Here is a 21,917-nt window from a genome sequence, read left to right as displayed (position 1 = left end):
TGATAGAAAAACAATACTATAGAATGAATCGCAATTACCATATGTCTTATGGTTGATGATCAAATCAATTTGTATATTTCCATCGTAACATTTTTTATGTTTTTAAGTATATTACTCTTAAAATGAACAATCTACCATAGATGACATTCTACAAACTCTTGATGTAAGTTTTCAAAACATCCTGAAGAAAGCGTTTACAATCATTTGGAGGGACTTTCTACAAGCTTTTCACATCGATTTGGAGGAAAAATGTTTCTACAACTACGTTGTGGGAAAAGGTCTCACAACCTGCCGAAGGATGTCTCCATAACTTGCAGAAGACGATTCACACCTATCTCCGGGAAGAACTCTTCACAACCTTTCAAAAAGGTTGTTAAACCAGCACAATGTTTTGGAAGAATGCACTTCAACCTACTTTACAATCTCCTAGGAAAAGTACCAACAATGTTGTAGTTCCACAAACTGTCGAATGAAGTCTCCACAACCTGACGAGGAAAGCTTCCACAACGATTTGAAGGCTGGTTTAACAACCTCTTTAGGAAGTCTCCACACCTATACATCTTTTATGTGAAACATTCCAAAACGGGTTGAAAGAAGGTTTTGCAACCTAAGTCTCCAAAATTTTCTGGAGAAAAACTTCTGGCAACATTCTGGGATAAGGTTCCACAACTTCCTGGAAGAAACCCTCATAACCCGCTATATAATTTATCAACAACTTTCTGAAACGATTCCACAAGCCATGCTAAAACGTTTCACAACATTTTGGAAGAAAGTGTTCACAACTATCTGGAGGCTTTCCACTATCTCCTGCAGGAACGTTTAACAACCTTTCTAACTTCACAACGTTCAGAAAGACGATTGCATAACCACACTATCTGAAGGAACTCTCCACAACCGTCTAAAGAAAATTTCGACAATGATCTGAAAGAAGAAGACCACATGAGGAAGTCTCCACAAACATCTTAAGAAAATTTTAACAACGGCCTAAAATGAGGTTTCGCACAACCATTTGATAAATGGTTTTACAACCTATTGTAGAAGTCTCCAAAATCTTCTGGAGAAAAAAAATCACAGCATACTGAAATAAGGTTTCACAACTTCCTGGAATAACCCCTTAACCTCTTGGATATTGTATCTTCAATGATCGGGAAAAAGGTTTCACAACCATACAGAAACTTTTCGCAACATTTTGGAAAAAGCAAGTGTTGACAACTTTTTGAAGACTTTTCACAATCTCCTTTTCACAAACAAGTCTCCAGAAACTTACATGACGTTCTGGCATAAGGTTCCTCAACTTTCTGGACGAAGAACTCGTAACCTTCACGTATAACCATGTATCCAAAACATTCAGGGAGACGGTTCCATATCCTTATAAAGGAAATCTCCACAACCTCCTGTCCTCCTGTAGTAAGTGCCTTTAAATTTAATAAGAAACTTTCTGAAATTTCTAGACGAAAGTCTCCACAACTTTCAAGGAGAAACTTTCACAATTTCCAAGAGGAAGTTTCCAAAACTTCCAGGGGAAGTTTCCATAACTTCCAGAAGAAAGTTTCCACAATTTCCAGGAGAAAGTTTCCAAAACTTCAAGGATAAAGTTTTCCACAACTTCCAGGGGAAGTTCCCACGACTTCCAGGGGAAGTTCCCCACAACTTCCAGGGGAAGTTTCCCACAACTTCCAGGGGAAGTCTCCACAACTTCCAGCGGGAAGTTTTCGCAACTTCCAGGAGGAACTTTCCACGACTTCAGCGGGAAGTTCCCCACAACTTCCAGGGGAAGTTTCCCACAACTTCCAGGGGAAGTTTCCCACAACTTCCAGGGGAAGTTTCTCACAACTCCAAAACTTCCAGGGGAAGTTTCCCACAACTTCCAGGGGAAGTTTCCCACAACTTCCAGGGGAAGTTTCCCACAACTTCCAGGGGAAGTTTCCCACAACTTCCAGGGGAAGTTTCCCACAACTTCCAGGGGAAGTTTCCCACAACTTCCAGGGGAAGTTTCCCACAACTTCCAGGGGAAGTTTCCCACAACTTCCAGTGGGAAGTTTCCCACAACTTCCAGCGAGAAGTTTCCCACAACTTCCAGCGGGAAGTTTCCCACAACTTCCAGCGGGAAGTTTCCCACAACTTCCAGCGGGAAGTTTCCCACAACTTCCAGCGGGAAGTATCCCACAACTTCCAGGGGAAGATTCCCACAACTTCCAGGGAAAGTTTCCCACAACTTCCAGGGGAAGTTTCCCACAACTTCCAGGGGAAGTTTCCCACAACTTCCAGGGGAAGTTTCCCACAACTTCCAGGGGAAGTTTCCCACAACTTCCAGGGGAAGTTTCCCACAACTTCCAGGGGAAGTTTCCCACAACTTCCAGTGGGAAGTTTCCCACAACTTCCAGCGAGAAGTTTCCCACAACTTCCAGCGGGAAGTTTCCCACAACTTCCAGCGGGAAGTTTCCCACAACTTCCAGCGGGAAGTTTCCCACAACTTCCAGCGGGAAGTATCCCACAACTTCCAGGGGAAGATTCCCACAACTTCCAGGGAAAGTTTCCCACAACTTCCAGGGGAAGTTTCCCACAACTTCCAGGGGAAGTTTCCCACAACTTCCAGCGAGAAGTTTCCCACAACTTCCAGCGGGAAGTTTCCCACAACTTCCAGGGGAAGTTTCCCACAACTTCCAGGGGAAGTTTCCCACAACTTCCAGCGGGAAGCTTCCCACAACTTCCAGGTGAAGTTTCCCACAACTTCCAAGGGAAGTTCCCCACAACTTCCAGGGGAAGTTCCCCACAACTTCCAGGGGAAGTTTCCCACAACTCCCAGCGAGAAGTTTCCCACAACTTCCAGCGGGAAGTTTCCCACAACTTCCAGCGGGAAGTTTCCCACAACTTCCAGCGGGAAGTATCCCACAACTTCCAGGGGAAGATTCCCACAACTTCCAGGGAAAGTTTCCCACAACTTCCAGGGGAAGTTTCCCACAACTTCCAGGGGAAGTTTCCCACAACTTCCAGTGGGAAGTTTCCCACAACTTCCAGTGGGAAGTTTCCCACAACTTCCAGCGAGAAGTTTCCCACAACTTCCAGCGGGAAGTTTCCCACAACTTCCAGCGGGAAGCTTCCCACAACTTCCAGGTGAAGTTTCCCACAACTTCCAAGGGAAGTTTTCCACAACTTCCAGGGGAAGTTTCCCACAACTTCCAGGGGAAGTTTCCCACAACTTCCAGGGGAAGTTTCCCACAACTTCCAGTGGGAAGTTTCCCACAACTTCCAGCGAGAAGTTTCCCACAACTTCCAGGGGAAGTTTCCCACAACTTCCAGGGGAAGTTTCCCACAACTTCCAGGGGAAGTTTCCCACAACTTCCAGGGGAAGTTTCCCACAACTTCCAGGGGAAGTTTCCCACAACTTCCAGCTGGAAGTTTCCCACAACTTCCAGGGGAAGTTTCCCACAACTTCCAGGGGAAGTTTCCCACAACTTCCAGGGGAAGTTTCCCACAACTTCCAGGGGAAGTTTCCCACAACTTCCAGGGGAAGTTTCCCACAACTTCCAGGGAAAGTTTCCCACAACTTCCAGGGGAAGTTTCCCACAACTTCCAGGGGAAGTTTCCCATAACTTAAAGGGGAAGCTTCCCCAACTTCCAGCGGGAAGTTTCCACAACTTCCAGCGGGATGTTTCCCCAACTTCCAGCGGGATGTTTCCCACAACTTCCAACGAGAAGTTTCTACTACTTCCAGCAGGAAGTTTCCGCAAGTTCCAAGGGGAAGTTTCCACAACTTCCAGCGGGAAGTTTCCACAACTTCCAGCGGGAACTTTCCACAACTTCCAGCGGGAACTTTCCACAACTTCCAGCGGGAACTTTCCACAACTTCCAGCGGGAACTTTCCACAACTTCCAGCGGGAACTTTCCACAACTTCCAGCGGGAACTTTCCACAACTTCCAGCGGGAAGTTTCCACAACTTCCAGCGGGAAGTTTCCACAACTTCCAGCGGGAAGTTTCCACAACATCCAGAGGGAAGTTTCCACAACTTCCAGCGGGAAGTTTCCACAACTTCTAGTGGGAAGTTTTCACAACTTCCGGCGGGAAGTTTCCACAACTTCCAGCGGGAAGTTTCCCCAAGTTCCAGCGGGAAGTTCCCCCAACTTCCAGGAGGAAGTTTCCACAACTTCCAGGGGAAGTTTCCACAACTTCCAGGGGAAGTTTCCACAACTTCCAGCGGGAAGTTTCCCCAAGTTCCAGCGGGAAGTTTCCCCAACTTCCAGGAGGAAGTTTCCACAACTTCCAGCGGAAAGTTTCCACAGCTTCCAGCGGGAAGTTTCCACAACTTCCAGCGGGAAGTTTCCTCAAGTTCCAGCGGGAAGTTTCCCCAACTTCCAGCGGGAAGTTTCTCCAAGTTCCAGTAAGAAGTTTCCCAACTTCCAGGAGGAAGTTTCCACAACTTACAGGAGGAAGTTTCCACAACTTACAGGAGGAAGTTTCCACAACTTCCAGAAGGAAGTTTCCACAACTTCCAGGAAGAAGATTCCACAACTTCCAGCAGGAAGTTTCCACAGCTTCCAGGAGAAGTTTCCACAACTTCCAGCGGGAAGTTTCCACAACTTCCAGCGGAAAAATTACACAACTTCCAGCGGGAAGTTTCCACAACTTCCAGCGGAAAGTTATCACAACTTCCAGCGGGAAGTTTCCCCAGCTTCCAGCGGAAAATTTCCCCAACTTCCAGCGGGAAGTTTCCACAACTTCTAGCGGGAAGTTTCCACAACTTCTAGCGGGAAGTTTCCACAACATCCAGCGGGAAGTTTCCACAACTTCCAGCGGGAAGTTTCCACAACTTCCAGCGGGAAGTTTCCACAACTTCCACCGGGAAGTTTCCACAACTTCCAGCGCGAGGTTTTCACAACTTCCAGCTGGAAGTTTCCACAACTTCCAGCGGTAAGTTTCCGCAACTTCCAGGAGGAAGTTTCCACAACTTCCAGGAGGAAGTTTCCACAACTTCCAGCGGGAAGTTTCCACAATTTCATGCGCGAATTTTCCCACAACTTCCAGGGTAAGTTTCCCACAACTTCCAGGGGAAGTTTCCACAACTTCCAGCGGGAAGTTTCCACAACTTCCAGCGGGAAGTTTCCACAACTTCCAGCGGGAAGTTTCCACAACTTTCAGCGGGAAGTTTCCACAACTTCCAGCGGGAAGTTTCCACAACTTCCAGGGGGAAGTTTCCACAACTTCCAGCGGAAGTTTCCACAACTTCCAGCGGGAAGTTTCCACAACTTCCAGCAGGAAGTTTCCAAAACTTCCAGCGGGAAGTTTCCACATCTTCCAGCGGGAAGCTTCCACAACTTCCAGCGGGAAGTTTCCACAACTTCCAGCGGGAAGTTTCCACAACTTCCAGCGGGAAGTTTCCACAACTTCCAGCGGGAAGTTTCCACAACTTCCAGCGGGAAGTTTCCACAACTTCCAGCGGGAAGTTTCCACAACTTCCAGCGGGAAAGTTCCACAACTTCCAACGGAAAGTTTCCACAACTTCTAGCGGGAAGTTTCCACAACTTCTAGCGGGAAGTTTCCACAACTTCCAGCGGGAAGTTGCCACAACTTCCAGGGGAAGTTTCCCTCAACTTCCAGGGAAAGTTTCCCTCAACTTCCAGGGAAAGTTTCCCTCAACTTCCAGGGGTAGTTTCGCACAACTTCCAGGGGAAGTTTCGCACAACTTCCAGGGGAAGTTTCCCTCAACTTCCAGGGAAAGTTTCCCTCAACTTCCAGGGAAAGTTTCGCACAACTTCCAGGGGAAGTTTCGCACAACTTCCAGGGAAAGTTTCGCGCAACTTCCAGGGGAAGTTTCACACAACTTCCTGGGGAAGTTTCACACAACTTCCAGGGGAAGTTTCACACAACTCTCAGGGGAAGTTCCGCACAACTTCCAGGGGAAGTTTCCCACAACTTCTAGGGGAAGTTTCACACAACTTCCAGAGGAAGTTTCCCACAACTTCCAGCTGGAAGTTTTCACAACTTCCAAATGTAAGTTTCCACAACTTTCCAGGGGGAAGTTTCCTTAACTTCCAGATAGAGTTTCCACAACTTCCAGGGGAAGTTTTCACATTTAGGAGGAAGTTTCGACATCTTCCAGGAGGAAGTTTCCTTCTAGAAGGATGTTTCCACAATTTCCAGAAAGAAGTTTCAACATTTTAGAGTAGATTGAAAGAGTTCATCCCGGTAATGACAAAATTACCCCTAGGGGTAATTTACGCTTGCCCCGAAACCCTGCTCAACACCACACCAAAAAGTATCCAAATGACCTAGTTATCAATCATCAACCGGAAATCACAGCGAGTCGCTTTTTTCGTTCCCGTCCCCAAAATCATCAACTCAGAAGAGGTTCATGGAACTCGAGCGATGCAATGCGTGTGCCATCCCCACTCCAGATCTCGGTCATTTTCTTCTATCATTTCTACGACCCCAATTTCCTGACTCGCATTGTGATGGTCATCATTATCGTCGCCGCAGCTCTGCCGCCTCTCTAGTAGACCGCAAGATAATTGCAACCTTTAGGGATAGAAGTGGGGGATAGAAGAAACCACACGAAAAAGCCGACAGAATTATGATTCCACACACGAACGACCATCAGTCGATCGGTGGAAGAAAAGGGGGGCCACGACTTGACGAACTTTCAAAGTGACCCACTAAATGGCACAAGAAGAGTGTTGTTCGTTTTGTGGAACGAACTCACACAGAGTGAGAGAGAAAGACAGCCACACGGCTCTCATTGATTAGGTTTATAGTTCATACTAATTTCGGTAATTGGACGATTTTTTCCTGCTTCACAGCGTTCCCGAAACGACGGTTTCTGCCCTCGGAGTGGGACCCTTCCCATGTTTCCCAAAGGGAATTAGAGCGAATCTAGGTTAGACGCGACTTTCGTCTCTCGTGAGAAGGTGATCTGTTCTCCACGAGATTTTGGATGGATGCTGTGTCGCGTTCCTTCGTTTAACAAAGATAGATGGAACGGACGGACTGCTGAAGGCCAAAGGTTTTTTTGCTCGTCCTCCTCTGGGGTCCCTTCGTTTGAACTTTGCTGCTGATGGGAACGGCGAGGTGTTCGGCTTGGAGTAGTTCAGTGCTAATTGCCACTTAGTCTCTGTTGAGCGATGATTTGACCGAAAGACACGAGACGCTGCTCGTGGATGGCGGACGGAAGAGGTGGTAGTTCGGTCGGTTGACATAAGATGGATGAGGCCGAGAGTTTCGCTTTTGTCACTGGACGCATAGGTGATAATGTCCACCAATCATTGATGGCAGGTGCTAAATCGATGTCGCCGCGATGTGACGTTTCGCGATTGGAAGCTAATTGGCGCTTTGTGTTAGAGGACTAAGGGGCTTGCATTGAATTAGAAGGAGATAAGCTAATTGGATTTTTGCTGGTAGCGTGCTAAAAGTCAACATAAACAGTCTTCCAGAATGAGTTTCCACAACTTCCAGGAGTCTCCGCAAATTTCAGGAGAATGATTCCACAACTTCCAGGAGGAAGTTTCTACAACTTACACGAGGAAGTCTCCACAACATCCAGGAAGGAGTTTCCACAACTGCCAGGAGAAAATCTCCGCAACTTCCAGGAGGAAGTTTTCACAACTTCCAGGAAGAAATTTCCACAACTTCTAGGAGGAAGTTTCTATAACTTCCAGAAAGAAGTCTCCGCAGCTTCCACAAATACCAGGAGGAAAGTTTTAACAACTTCCACGAGGATGTTTCCACAACTTCCAGGAGGAAGTCTCCGCAACATCTAAGAGAAAGATTCCACAACTTGTAGGCTGAAGTTTCCTCAACTTCAAGGAGGAAGTTTCCACAACTTCCAGAAGGAAGACAACTTCCAGAAGGAAGTTTTCACAACTTCCAGAAGGAAGTTTTTACAACTTCCAGGAGGAAGTTTTCGCAATGTCAATGAAGAAGTTTCCACAACTTACAGGAAGGAGTTTCCACAACTTCTAGGAGAGTCTCCGCAACTTGCAGGAGAATGATTCCACAACTTCCAGGACGAAACATCCACCACTTCCAGAAGTAAGTTTCCACAACTTCCAGGAAGAAGTTTCCGCAACTTCTAGGTGAACGTTTCTACAACTTTCAGGAGGAAGTTTCCACAACTTCCACGAGAAAGTCTCCGCAACTTTCCGAAGAATGATTCCACATCTTCCAGAAGTAAGTTTCCCCAACTTCCAGAAGGAAGTTTCCACAACTTCTAGGAAGAAGTTTCCACAACTTCCAGGAAGAAGTTTCTACAACTTCCAGGAGGAATTTCCACAACTTCCAGGAGAAAGTTTCCACAACTTCAACGAGGAAGTTTCCGCAACTTCCAGAAGGAAGTTTCCACAACTTCCAGAAGGAAGTTTCCACAACTTCCAGGAGGAAGTTTCCACAACTTCCAGCGGGAAGTTTCCACAACTTCCAGCGGGAAGTTTCCACAACTTCCAGCGGGAAGTTTCCACAACTTCCAGCGGGAAGTTTCCACAACTTCCAGCGGGAAGTTTCCAACACTTCCAGCGGGAAGTTTCCACAACTTCCAGCGGGAAGTTTCCACAACTTCCAGCGGGAAGTTTCCACAACTTCCAGGAGGAAGTTTCCACAACTTCCAGGAGGAAGTTTCCACAACTTCCAGCGGGAAGTTTCCACAACTTCCAGCGGGAAGTTTCTACAACTTCCAGCGGGAAGTTTCCACAACTTCCAGCGGGAAGTTTCCACAACTTCCAGCGGAAAGTTTCCACAACTTCCAGCGGAAAGTTTCCACAACTTCCAGCGGGAAGTTTCCACAACTTCCAGCGGGAAGTTTCCACAACTTCCAGGGGGAAGTTTCCACAACTTCCAGCGGGAAGTTTCCACAACTTCCAGGAGGAAGTTTCCACAACTTCCAGGAGGAAGTTTCCACAACTTCCAGGAGGAAGTTTCCACAACTTCCAGGAGGAAATTTCCACAACATCCAGGAGGACTTTTCCACAACTTCCTGGAGGAAGTTTTCACAACTTCCACGATGAAGTTTCCACAACTTCCAGGAGGAAGCTTCCCCTACTTCCAGGAGGAAGCTTCCCTAACTTCCAGGAGGAAGTTTCCACAACTTCCAGGAGATAATTTGCACAACTTCCAGGAGGAAGTTTTCCCAACTTCCAGGAGAAAGTTTCCACAACTTTCAGGAGGAAGTTTCCACAACTTCCAGGAGGAAGTTTTCACAACTTCAAGGAGGAAGTTTCCACAACTTCCAGGAGGAAGTTTCCCCATTTTTCAGCGGGAAGTTTCCCCTACTTTCAGCGGGAAGTTTCCCCTTCTTTCAGCGGGAAGTTTCCCCAACTTCCAGAAAGAAGTTTCCACAACTTCTAGGAAGAAGTTTCCACAGCTTCCAGGAGAAATTTTCCACAACATCCAGGAGGAAGTTTCCACAGCTTCCAGGAGGAAGTTTCCACAACTTCCAGGAGGAAGTTTGCCCAACTTCCACAACTTCCAGGAGGAAGTTTTCACAACTTCCAGGAGGAAGTTTCCACAACTTCCAGGAGGAAGTTTCCCCTACTTTCAGCGGGAAGTTTCCCCTTCTTTCAGCGGGAAGTTTCCCCTTCTTTCAGCGGGAAGTTTCCCCAACTTCCAGAAAGAAGTTTCCACAACTTCTAAGAAGAAGTTTCCACAACTTTCAGGAGGAAGTTTCCACAACTTCCAGGAGGAAGTTTTCACAACTTCCAGGAGGAAGTTTCCACAACTTCCAGGAGGAAGTTTCCCCTACTTTCAGCGGGAAGTTTCCCCTTCTTTCAGCGGGAAGTTTCCCCTTCTTACAGCGGGAAGTTTCCCCAACTTCCAGAAGGAAGTTTCCACAACTTCTAAGAAGAAGTTTCCACAGCTTCCAGGAGGAATTTTCCACAACTTCCAGGAGGAAGTTTCCACAGCTTCCAGGAGGAAGTTTCCACAACTTCCAGGAGGAAGTTTCCACAACTTCCAGGAGGAAGTTTGCCCAACTTCCACAACTTCCAGGAAGAAGTTTCCACAACTTCCAGGAGGAAGTTTCCACAACTTCCAGGAGGTATTTTCCACAACTTCCAGGAGGAAGTTTCCACAACTTCCAGGAGGAAGTTTCCACAACTTCCAGGAGGAAGTTTCCACAACTTCCAGAAGGAAGTTTCCACAACTTCCAGGAGGAAGTTTGTACAACTTCTAGGGGAAGTTTCCACAGCTTCCAGGACGAAACGTCCACAACTTCCAGGAGCAAGTCTCCACAACTTCCAGGGGTAGTTTCCACAACTTTGATGAAGAAATTTCACAACTCCCAGAAGGAAATTTCCACAACTTCCAGAAGAAAATTTGCACAACTTCCAGGACGTAGTTTCCTTAACTTCCAGAAGGAAGTTTCCACAACTCCCAGGATGAAGCTTCAAGAGAAAATTCCCACAACTTCCAGGAGGGAGTTTCCACAACTTCCAGGAAGATGTTTCCACAACTTCCAGCGGAAAGTTTCCACAACTTCCACGAGGAAAGTTTTCACAACTTCCAGGAGGAAGTTTCCACAACCTCCAGAAGGAAATTTCCACAACATCCAGGAGGACTTTTCCACAACTTCCTGGAGGAAGTTTTCACAACTTCCACAATGAAGTTTCCACAACTTCCAGGAGGAAGCTTCCCCTACTTCCAGGAGGAAGCTTCCCTAACTTCCAGGAGGAAGTTTCCACAACTTCCAGGAGATAATTTGCACAACTTCCAGGAGGAAGTTTTCCCAACTTCCAGGAGAAAGTTTCCACAACTTTCAGGAGGAAGTTTCCACAACTTCCAGGAGGAAGTTTTCACAACTTCAAGGAGGAAGTTTCCACAACTTCCAGGAGGAAGTTTCCCCATTTTTCAGCGGGAAGTTTCCCCTACTTTCAGCGGGAAGTTTCCCCTTCTTTCAGCGGGAAGTTTCCCCAACTTCCAGAAAGAAGTTTCCACAACTTCTAGGAAGAAGTTTCCACAGCTTCCAGGAGAAATTTTCCACAACATCCAGGAGGAAGTTTCCACAGCTTCCAGGAGGAAGTTTCCACAACTTCCAGGAGGAAGTTTGCCCAACTTCCACAACTTCCAGGAGGAAGTTTCCACAACTTCCAGGAGGAAGTTTCCACAACTTCCAGAAGGAAGTTTCCACAACTTCCAGGAGGAAGTTTGTACAACTTCTAGGGGAAGTTTCCACAGCTTCCAGGACGAAACGTCCACAACTTCCAGGAGCAAGTCTCCACAACTTCCAGGGGTAGTTTCCACAACTTTGATGAAGAAATTTCACAACTCCCAGAAGGAAATTTCCACAACTTCCAGAAGAAAATTTGCACAACTTCCAGGACGTAGTTTCCTTAACTTCCAGAAGGAAGTTTCCACAAATCCCAGGATGAAGTTTCAAGAGAAAATTCCCACAACTTCCATGAGGGAGTTTCCACAACTTCCAGGAGGATGTTTCCACAACTTCCAGCGGAAAGTTTCCACAACTTCCACGAGGAAAGTTTTCACAACTTCCAGGAGGAAGTTTCCACAACCTCCAGAAGGAAATTTCCACAACTTTCAGGACAAAACGTCCACTACTTCCAGTAGTAAGTTTCCAAAACTTCCAGAAAGAAGTTTCCACAACTGCGAAGAGAGGTTTCCACAACTTCCAGGAGGAAGTTTCCACAATTTCCAGAAGGAAGTTTCCACAACCTCAAGAAGGAAGTTTCTACAACTTTTAGGCTGAAGTTTCCACGACTTCCAGAAGGAAGTTTCTACATTTCTAGGAGCAAGTCTCCACAATTTCCAGGAGTTTCCTTAGCTTCCAGAAGCACGTCTCCACAATTTTTAGAAGGATTTTTCACAATTTCCAGGAGGAAGTTTCTACAACTTCCACACGTATGTTTCCGCAGTTTCCAAGTGTAAATTTGCAAAACTTCCACGAGGAAGTTTCCACAACCTCCAGAAGGCGGTTTCCAGGTACAAACGAATTCGACTTTAGTAACAGCTCCGTTGGGTTTGATATGAACATTGATTCCCAGGCGTTTAAATGCGAAACTTTTTTTACGAATCAGATCCTCATTTTTATCGTACTTACCTTGAATAGTTCTCGTTCCCTCGGTACCGCGTCAATCTGCACCGCACTACAGCCAAAATCGATTCGAGCCGGACAGTCAGTCCACAGTCAGCCAAATTCCAATCGACGAGGCTCTCCTCCGGTGGTTCGTTTTCCACCTCGCTTTTTCCCCTACTATAACAGATCACAGCTGTAGCTCCGGCAGTGCTCGAGGAGACCCATCAACCCGATCTCCCAGAACAATTAAATTGTTATTTCCTGACTGTGGGCTCTTCTTTCTTCCAACCGGCCTTCCCTCACTACACTATTCCCCTGGTTCCCCTCGGTGTATGTCGCTTCCAACAAAACTATTCTATGCACCAGTTGTAGTGATGGGGCCTCTTCTTGGGGAAGACCCGAACTCTTGAACGAACGCGTTTCGCTTTTTATTTCTTCGGAGGCTTTCTTAGCTCTCGCCACTTCGCCACTGCGATCCAGCCCAAAGCAAGCGTTGAGCACACCTTTCCTCCACGACGACTACTTGGATGATTTCCTTCGCTGGTAGTAGTGTACTGTGTCTGCTCTGGAACCAACCTGGATCGTAGTCGTCGTCGTCGTCGTTTTCTTCTTTGTTTTTGTTATGATCACAACGGGGATGGGGTTGCTTGGATGTAATGAAACAACACAATAAAAAAAATCTAGCGTATTCTTCTCCACCGAACACAAGACACAGCCTCCTCTATACCTACGGCGGCCGAAGAGTTTGCACAGCAGCAGCAGTAAGCAACAGCGCTGCTGCTTCCTTCCTTCCTTCCTTCTTTCACCTTGAACTGATGATCATCACACACGGTTGTAGGTATTAATATGGTGTGGCGGTGGAAAACAGCCGCAAAATTCGCACACGGAACACAAATTATTTTCCTTGGAACCAAAAATAGCCTACTACTCGCGCGCGAGCCAACCAGCAGCAAACTATAGTGTGGAAAACGAGTCGCGATTTTTGGGGAAAAATGAAAATTTCCTTACTGCTGGTGCTGACTGCTACTGCTGATGATGAAGCAGTGGCCTTTTACTCTTGGATTCTTGCTTCTTGCTTGCCGCCGCAGACACAAACACTCACACTTGTACACTTCTTGCGCCCCGTTGTCTCTGATCTCAAGTAGCATAACACACTGGTTCTTTGACTCCGCGATCACTTCACTTCGGTTTTCTTATGTTTTGAATCATTCTTCAACTTCACAACTTTTCTCCAATCGAGCTGAAACGGAAATATAAGGAAATGGTTAGAATTTGGCTAAGTTTTTTACTCGGGTCACTGGTTGCTTCGAGCGAGACATCAGGTATGTCAACGATTTTTGGTCGGGACAAATGGCACAGTCCGAAGCTGAGGAAAACAATTTCCCGCAGATCGACATCACACAGTGGGAAAAGAAGTGAGTTCAAAGTGGTCAAAATATTTTTTTTTTCAACCTAGTTCTAGCGTAAAACTCCAAAAAAGATTAGAAGTAAATTACCTGCGAGCATTTTTGGGAATATTGAGGAGTTCTTTACAAAACTATTGCGACAATCCTAGAAAAAAAAAACTCAAAACAAGTATTTTTTTATCATTCTCCCAAGAAGATATAAGAAATCTTTCGATTTGCCTGAGGGGATTTGGAATATTCACGAAGGAGCTCCATCAGAAACTCCTAGAATGCTCTAAGAAGTTCTTGAAGGGTTGAGAAAAGCTCATGGAGAAACGCCTATACGAATACCTCGAAGATCTCCTAGAAGAACTTTAGAACTTTCTAGAGAATCGCATGAAGAAGCTTCTGTAGAAACTCCTGGAAGAAAATGTTGGATTCTCCAGTGGAAAAAACAGGTTTTATTGAGTAAGTTACGAAGTGATTTTTTTATTTGTACAAATCGCTGTGATAGATCGATGGTAAACACTAAAATAATTACACTGTCCGACAAAAAAAAACTTTTGCCGTGATCAGAGACCCCATTAGTAGGGCATAAAAGCGCATGGAAAATGTAGAAAAATGCCATTTTCAAATTTGTTGGAGCACCCCTAGAAACTTTTTGAGATGAGTTTGAATTTTATTCATTTTTGAAGGTTTGACACGAGCTTTAGAAATCATCATAAACACTGTTGAAATAAAATATCTTTGAAATGCAATTTTGTGCACCGCTAAAATTTTCACAGATCTGAGAAGTAACTTTGATAAATAACTAGTCAAAATTTCAGCCTATTACGACATTCCATTTCATTGATATATATCCGGGAAGAATAAATTATGACTTATATAATACAAATCCTTGAAGTTTTCTCTTAATTCAATCACAAAAAGCAAGCCCCTATCCTTATCTAATCATGACAACATAACTATTTTACTTTGATTTGACTTCGAAATGCTACACTTATGATCTAAATAATTGAATTCAAATTTTCGAGAAGAAAATCCGGTCGATCTTTCAAATTACTAACGTGGTAAGCCTGTGTAAAAATAAAAATAAAATCTAATACATTTATATTTTGCGATCAGTACAAAAAAAAACGTTTCCAGTGTTTTCGTGGGTTGTCTATATTCACTTGATGTTTCGAAGAACCTCCTAGCCATACCAAGGTGGTAAAATTGATAACTTTATTGAATAAAACAAACTTATTTCAATACAATGAATTGAAGCTGGCATTGCGCAGAAAACATGGTTTGAGTTCACGACTGTTCAAAACAATAAAACCATAAAAAAATGCAAACCAAAAATGAGAACACTCTCCATTTACTATTAGTAATCGTACAAGCACTGTTGCTTTCATCACATTTTAGTTAGTTTCACAATACAGAATGTGTATGTTGGGGTATTACCATTGAAGACACTTTTATGAAACTAATTGAATGAGTGTAATCAGTTTTGTACCTTTTAATTCCGCCCTATGTTGCTTATCCTTTGACAGATACACGTATTTCAACTACAAAACTGATTACACTCATTCGAAGAGGGTATTCTGCTTAGAGGGTTCGAAAAGTCGGTACCGTAATCCGGGGTATCATTGATCAGCGGGGTAACATTGATCGGCTTGACCCACCTCATGAAATGCTCAAACAAGCATTTTACATTGAATCAGTTTCTGCTATGGAATGGTATATCGTAATCTGATATCATTCAGCTATTAAATGACATGCAATTTTTGAAAATTGATTTTCATAAACATTGAATTAAATCGATTTTTCCATAACTGTGTTTCGTAACGCAATGAGATACATTGTCAAACATTCATGCTTGGCGTAAATACTAGATGATATCCTAGAAATGGATTTAAGAACCGAAACTTCTATGAAAATGCTATTTTTCAGTTAAATATACGATTTATTAAAAGTCGGCTATCAATTCCTTAAGCCATTGCCTACCTTTAGGCGTTATTCGTGGTTTAGAGGATTTTAATCCTAAAATAACTTAAAAAGTACATAATTTGTAAGAATTTGGACAACATATTCGAGATCAGCGACCCCGAATTTAGTTAGTAATGGTATTTTCAACACAAATGAACATTGATCACTGACATGATCATTGTTACCCCAAATCAACACAATCAAAAATTAGATTAAAAAACCTATTTAAACATGTTTTAAAGTTTTGCAATACTTTTTCGAGTAGCTTAACACATACTCAGAGGGCCAGTACTTGTTTAAAAAATATAAAACATGAAACGTTTGCTTTAACAAGAGAATTATTTAAGAAAGATAGAAAATTCTGATCAATGTTACCCCGGATTACGGTACAAGAAATTAATTGAATTTGTCATGTAGTATAATCTTAATTTCAAGCTCAATAATGTCCTCCACGATTGTAAAATAGCTTTATAAGTTCCAGCAGCATAGGGTCTGGAACCATTTGGGCAGGATCACCTATTTTGGGCACTTGTGTCTATGACTCAGTCAATTTAGAACCGATTGACTTGTTTTTGAGACACGATCAGATACGCATATTATCTAGATGTGCAACAATTCAAGTCAATCGTTTTGGAATTGACTGAGTTATAGCAGCAAGTGCCTAAAATAGGTGCTCCTGCCTAAATGATCCTAGATCCTATTTGTTAATATAGTGTTAAATATTATCTATCCAGAAGCACTAAGGCGAGTTAATATAGTTTATTTAGTCCAAATATATATAGTCCAAATTAGTTGCAATGCAGAGGTCGTTGGAATTTGAATATATTTTCCACATCGTATTTAATTTTTCGCTGTAGCTGGTACCTTGGCTGCTGCTGTTTCTGGGGGTGGTGATGCCTCCCGCCACCACAAGCAACAACGGCAGTGCTGCTGATAAAACGAAACGAAAAGCCGGTCGTTTGATCACTAATCGGTAATAAATCAATAACTTTTTAAACAAGCAACCAATCGTTTTGCGGTCTTCGAAGGAAAGTTTCATAAATGATTTTTGTACAAGAAGCGTTGATCGATTTGAATTAAGGAGACAAGGGGCGACCTCTGGGATTTTTTTGTTTGAAAGTGTAACTTTTCCCATAGTAAATCCTATAGAAACTTTGAACCGCTTGCGCTAAATTATAGTTTCACCGATTGCACTGCAATTTTGTACAGTTCATATGGGACCTAAATGGCATCTAAAAAGTCGACTGGAGCGAGGATTTATTTTTTCCATACAAGCGTGTCCCATTGGGCGTGCTTTATGGGATTAGATTAATAAAAAAAACCTAAAAGATTTCCACCATATAAGTCAGAGTTAGGCCTTCGCGGATATGTATCAATGAAACGGAATGTCGTAATAGGTAGAAATTTTGACTAGTTATTTATCAAAGTTGCTTCTCAGATCTGTGAAAATTTCAGCGGTGCACAAAACTGCATTTCAAAGATATTGTATTTCAAATGTGTTTATGATGATTTCTAAAGCTCTTGTCGAACCTTCAAAAATGAATAAAATTCAAACTCATCTAAAAAAGTTTCTAGGGGTGCTCCAACAAATTTAAAAATGGCATTTTTCTACATTTTCCATGCGCTTTTATGCCCTACTAATGGGATCTCTGATCACGGCAAAAGTTTTTTTTTGTCGGACAGTGTTATATTCTAGGCCTACTGTGATTGAAATTCTACTGAAGTTCTTGCCAATCTCCCAACACTCCTCCTGAAGAACGGAAGTCTTCTTCTATGTTATTCTAAGTACACTGATAAACTACATATTCAATCGGTAAAGTTCGCCTACTTTTTTTCAACTATAACATTTTCATTATGTTACATTCATTCGCTTTGAAGACAACTTTTAAACCTCGTTTAGTGATTGCCGGCACTGAAACTAGATTTGCAGACAACCATTACAGCCGTTCTGGAACAACCATTACATCCGTTAATGACACTGAAACTGAACATCCGTTTCCATCATCAGCAGATAAAGTAGTTTTTCCTTTGGTATCGTACAGAATCATTTCACCATTTGCCAGTAGAACGTCTCGTTTTTCTATTTTCTCGATGTTGTTGAGCAAATCTGCTCGGTTTGTTATGTGGCTCGAAGCTTCTGAATCTAGAAACCAGCCATCGTGAATCTCCTGCTCCTACTGCAGAATCTTTGGACCCGTCTGGAACTTTCTTCATCAACTCGCAATCACGCATTACATGTTCTGCACTTCCTGATGTATAACACAAACGCTTGGCATCCGGTTCTCTGGTTAGTTTTGAGTTTTTTTTTTGCAGTTAGATTTTCGACTGAATCCATTACATCTTTCGGGCCGTCGGTCGATCTCTTCCAGAAGTTTTGTCTTCACAAACGTCCATCCGGCCTTGAATCGATGCCACACCACGATGTTTTCGCATGATTCAGGCAAACTTGCTAAGACGAAAACCGGTTTCATGTCTTTGTCCATCTTACATCCAACATTTTCAATTCTCTCGAGTAGCTCTTCAAACTCACTCAGACGTTGCCGCATGTCACCACGTTCTGCAAGCTTCAATTTGGACCGCTTTTTAATTAGCGCAACCTTCCCAACCGAAGAATCTTTCACATAATAGTCCTTCAGTAGTGTCCAAGCTTCTCTTGCTGTACCGGCATCCTTGATGATCCTTAACTGAGCGTCTTCGATCAAGAATCCGATAGTTTGGAGCGCCAACTCGTCGTTCGACGATTCCACTCAATCATCTTTCCCTCAACTGTAGCTTCAGCAGATACGTAGCTCCACAAACCTTCTCGGGTCGGAGCTCCAATCTTCCAACACCGGTAGTATCTCGATAATCTCGGTAAGTATCATGATCTCCAGCTCGTACAAGCCAATCTGGAGGTAGGCTTACCCGTATGAGGTTTTCCCGTTAGACCTTCAACAACCTTCACATCTTGTGCTTGCAGGGCCACTTCTAGGTCTCTCATCCCGCCGACGACTCCACCTTGATAGGCGAGCAATGGTTGATTGACCTTCCTTGGCAACGTGGATTACAACAGGCTTCGTCAAGCTTGTTAATGCCGTCAAATATCTCTTCGAGTTCCCCGGATTCTCGCTTTTCCTTGGCAACACCACTGTGTTAGCCATGAAAACGATCGCTTTGGAACTGGAATCTTTTAACACATTCGCATTTTTATCTTGCTACCAACAATCCATTAGAAGATTACCGTTCTTTTCGCATATGTAGCAGTGTAGCACTTACCCCTGAACTTCATGTCATCCTGGTTTCTAATTGAGTTCTATTGGAGTTAGAGTTGGTAAGAGATTAACGAGGAGTCTCAGTTCAGTTATCACCCCGGTCGGTGGTCGTCATTGACCACTGCCGTATGTTGTTCACAATTCTTGGAATGCTTTATTTGATCTGTAGGCCGAATATGACTGAGTTTTCCTTGTTCATTTAACTGTTTTGCCTCCAAAACCCTTGCAAGGTTTTCGAGCAGTGGGACTTGAAGTTTACGGGGTATCGTTTTGTGGCACATATGTTGTTATTTGTTTAGTCTTCTTTTGTCGTCCTATAGGGAAAAAAGTCGCATTAGCCATATTGGACTTGGGTGCAGTCGCGGTTTGTCCTCTAGACAAAGCCCCTGCCTTTGGTTGTGTATTTGCGTTTGATCTTTTATTGTTTGGTTTATATTTTGTTTAGTAGTCCCATTCCCTTGAGTAACTCAAGGAGGTTTCTTTCGCTCGTCTTTGTGTTGTTGTGTATGTCTAGTCCTGTTATATTGTGTTTTGTTCTTGTTGCATCACATCCTCGGCAGTTCCTTATTATATGGTCTGTTCTGTGATTACAGTATTGGCATCTTGGTTGATCTTCCTTGTGCAGAAGGTATCCATGTGGTAGCCAAGTGTGGCCTATTCTTACTCTTGTCTTTTGGTAATGTGGTCTTGGGTTTCTTCTGTTAGTTATTTGATTGTGTATTCTCCATTTTGAGTGATGTTCACGATCAGTATACTTTGGAATGTCTTTTAATTATTTCATTTTGTTCTGGTTGTTTCTCTTCTGAGATTATTATTGGGGGTGATCACTACCCCTGCAGTCCTTTTGTTTGTTTTTGGTGCTTTTTCCATTGTTCATGAGGAAGCGGTCCATCTCGTTGATTACATCTTGGACTGCTGTTCTCCATTTATCAGTTTTGCAGCTTCCCAATTTTGTACTGTGTGCGTTGATGTCGCCCATTATAGTATGAATGATTTCGGTAGTTGTTTTACTACTTTGGATAGCTTTATTTGAAGTTCCTTGGGAGAATGCAGACCGATGCATATGTTGTTGCCTACTTTCCCAGTGTGCTGTATGCTACTATCTGCATGCCAGACTCTTTGTGGATTTGTTTATGGCGTATGGATTTATCTACTGCCAGATCTATTCCATTTTTGGAAGGATTTTTGCCTGTCATTATGTACTATCTACATATTTTTATTATTAAACTTTGTTTCTTATGGTGCTATTACTTTAGGATTGTATTCGTTGATTATCAGGTGGAGTTCCGGTATCTTTCCTTGGAGTCCACATTTGTCCCATTGGTATATTGTGTCATGCTTTACATGGTGTTTCTTTTTTGGGGTATATCTATTGTTGGTGTTGTTGGTATTGGTAGTTGGTATATGATCTGCTCTGTGGGCTGTGTTTGTTGCGCTATGGCTTCTGTATCGTTTCATTTCTATTCTACCGCTCCGTTGGTGTCAGGCCATTCGGCCGAAGGTCATTAGGTCGAAGGCCATTCGGCCGAAGGTCATTAGGCCGAATGGTCATTAGGCCGAATGGTCATCAGGCCGAATGGTCATTGGGTCTTCTTCTTGCCGTTACGTCCCCACTGAGACAAAGCCTGCTTCTCAGCTTATTAACTGAGAGCTTCCTCTGCAAGTGACCATTTTGCATGTGTGTATCGTGTGACAGGCACGAAGATACTTTATTGATGCTGAATCTACTGATATTTTACCCATGAATTTTTCCTTCTTTTAAATATAGGCTGTTCTTTCTAGTATCATTGCTGAAATAGTTTTTGGCGCTGAAACTGCTGATATTCAATTCATAAATTTTTCCTTCTTTAAAACATAGGCTATTCTTTCTAGTTCCATTGTTAAACTAGTTTTTGTCAAAAATTGTTGGAAAAGGTAAAAACAACGGCTAACTTTCAATTCGTCCTGATGACCATTCGGCCTAATGACCATTCGGCCTAATGACCATTCGGCCTAATGACCTTCGGCCTAATGGCCTTCGGCCTAATGACCTTCGGCCTAATGACCCAGCATCCGCTCCGTTTGCATGTTTTGATACAAACACCCCACCGGGAACCGCGTGCATGTAGAGGTAGGAGTTGTCGGGATGGTTGACCTTATGCCCGACTTTCCCAGCGGAGTTCTAATGGACATTTCTTTAGGATTTTCACTAGGAATTCCTCTAGATGTTCCACTGGGAGTTGCTCTAGAAATTTCACTGCACATACCTCTAGATATTCCACTGGAAATTTATTCCGGAGTTCCACTGGAAGTTCAATTAGGAATTCCATTGTTCCATTTCCATTGATTCTGATGTTTCAAGAATTCAAAGATGTCCAAAGGATTTTTTTTTTCTTTTTTTTTTTTTTTTTATGGGTTTTCAGTTGGAGCTGCGTGACAGCTTATTTGTCAAGGCTGAACCCGTTATTCACATTTCATCTCTACAAAGACCAATGCTTAGACGGAATAGGCTATGTTGCCCAATTTAACACTAGTTTTTTACATTGTGTCTATGTAGTTTTAATCAAATTTTTGCATTTTCTCTCCTATCATGTCAGCCCTCAGTCATGTCAAGTCTTTGAAGTAATTTTGAAAAAAAAAAAATGTTTACCTACGGAATCTGAAGCACCATGAACGGTCATATCCAAAAGCAAATTAATTCTTGGAAATAACATAAAGTACAACATGCTGTCTATGTCGACAACTATACTAATGTTACCACCAAGAAACATTTTGTTAAATGTTTAATCGAATCTATGACGGTCAAATACCAAATGAAGACAACAACCCTTGCTGCGATAACACCTATGTTGGTAGCCACCTACAGCACTGGCGCTATCCCCAATGATAGACTATAGACAATGATTTTTAATATGTCATGGGCTATCTATTCTAATATACAGTCAAATCATTCAGCTGTCCTATCGGTTCTACATCACCATGTCATTCTCTTCCACGTGCCCTAGAAATGTCTACCTAGTTATTATACAAGGAAACGTTGTTTAGCTGGTGACAAATAATAAATATTTGTCCAAAATGTCATATACAAGGCATTAACGCCAATAATGCAATTTAAGTATTGAGTATTGATCACACGTTGGCTTTGTAAAGATGTCTTCTACTTTGTAATCATAAATTACGTTGTCCAGCTAGTAAAATTAATCAGTTTTCGTCATGTCAAGCTGCGTTGGTAAAATGCGTCCAAGTATCGATCACACGTCAGCTTTGCAACCCAGCACCATTGTATGCTACACCCTCCTTCCCAATCTCAGTTGACCCCG

The 21,917-nt window shown here is 43.3% G+C and overlaps 1 protein-coding gene across 4 annotated transcripts in view; it reads right to left on the bottom strand.

Annotated features, from left to right (window-relative positions):
- Positions 1-21,917, bottom strand: part of LOC109428467 (uncharacterized) — a 569,383-nt gene that overhangs the window by 543,102 nt on the left and 4,364 nt on the right. For all 4 annotated transcript variants that reach the window (XM_062844305.1, XM_062844310.1, XM_062844307.1 and 1 more), the window contains exon 2: positions 12,036-13,251. The gene's annotated coding sequence lies outside the window, so the exon portion shown is untranslated. The remainder of the gene's footprint in view (positions 1-12,035; positions 13,252-21,917) is intronic.

This window comes from Aedes albopictus, chromosome 1, assembly GCF_035046485.1.
Source record: "Aedes albopictus strain Foshan chromosome 1, AalbF5, whole genome shotgun sequence".
Classification (NCBI taxonomy): Eukaryota; Metazoa; Arthropoda; class Insecta; order Diptera; family Culicidae; genus Aedes; species Aedes albopictus.
This window is presented reverse-complemented; position numbering and strand designations above follow the sequence as displayed.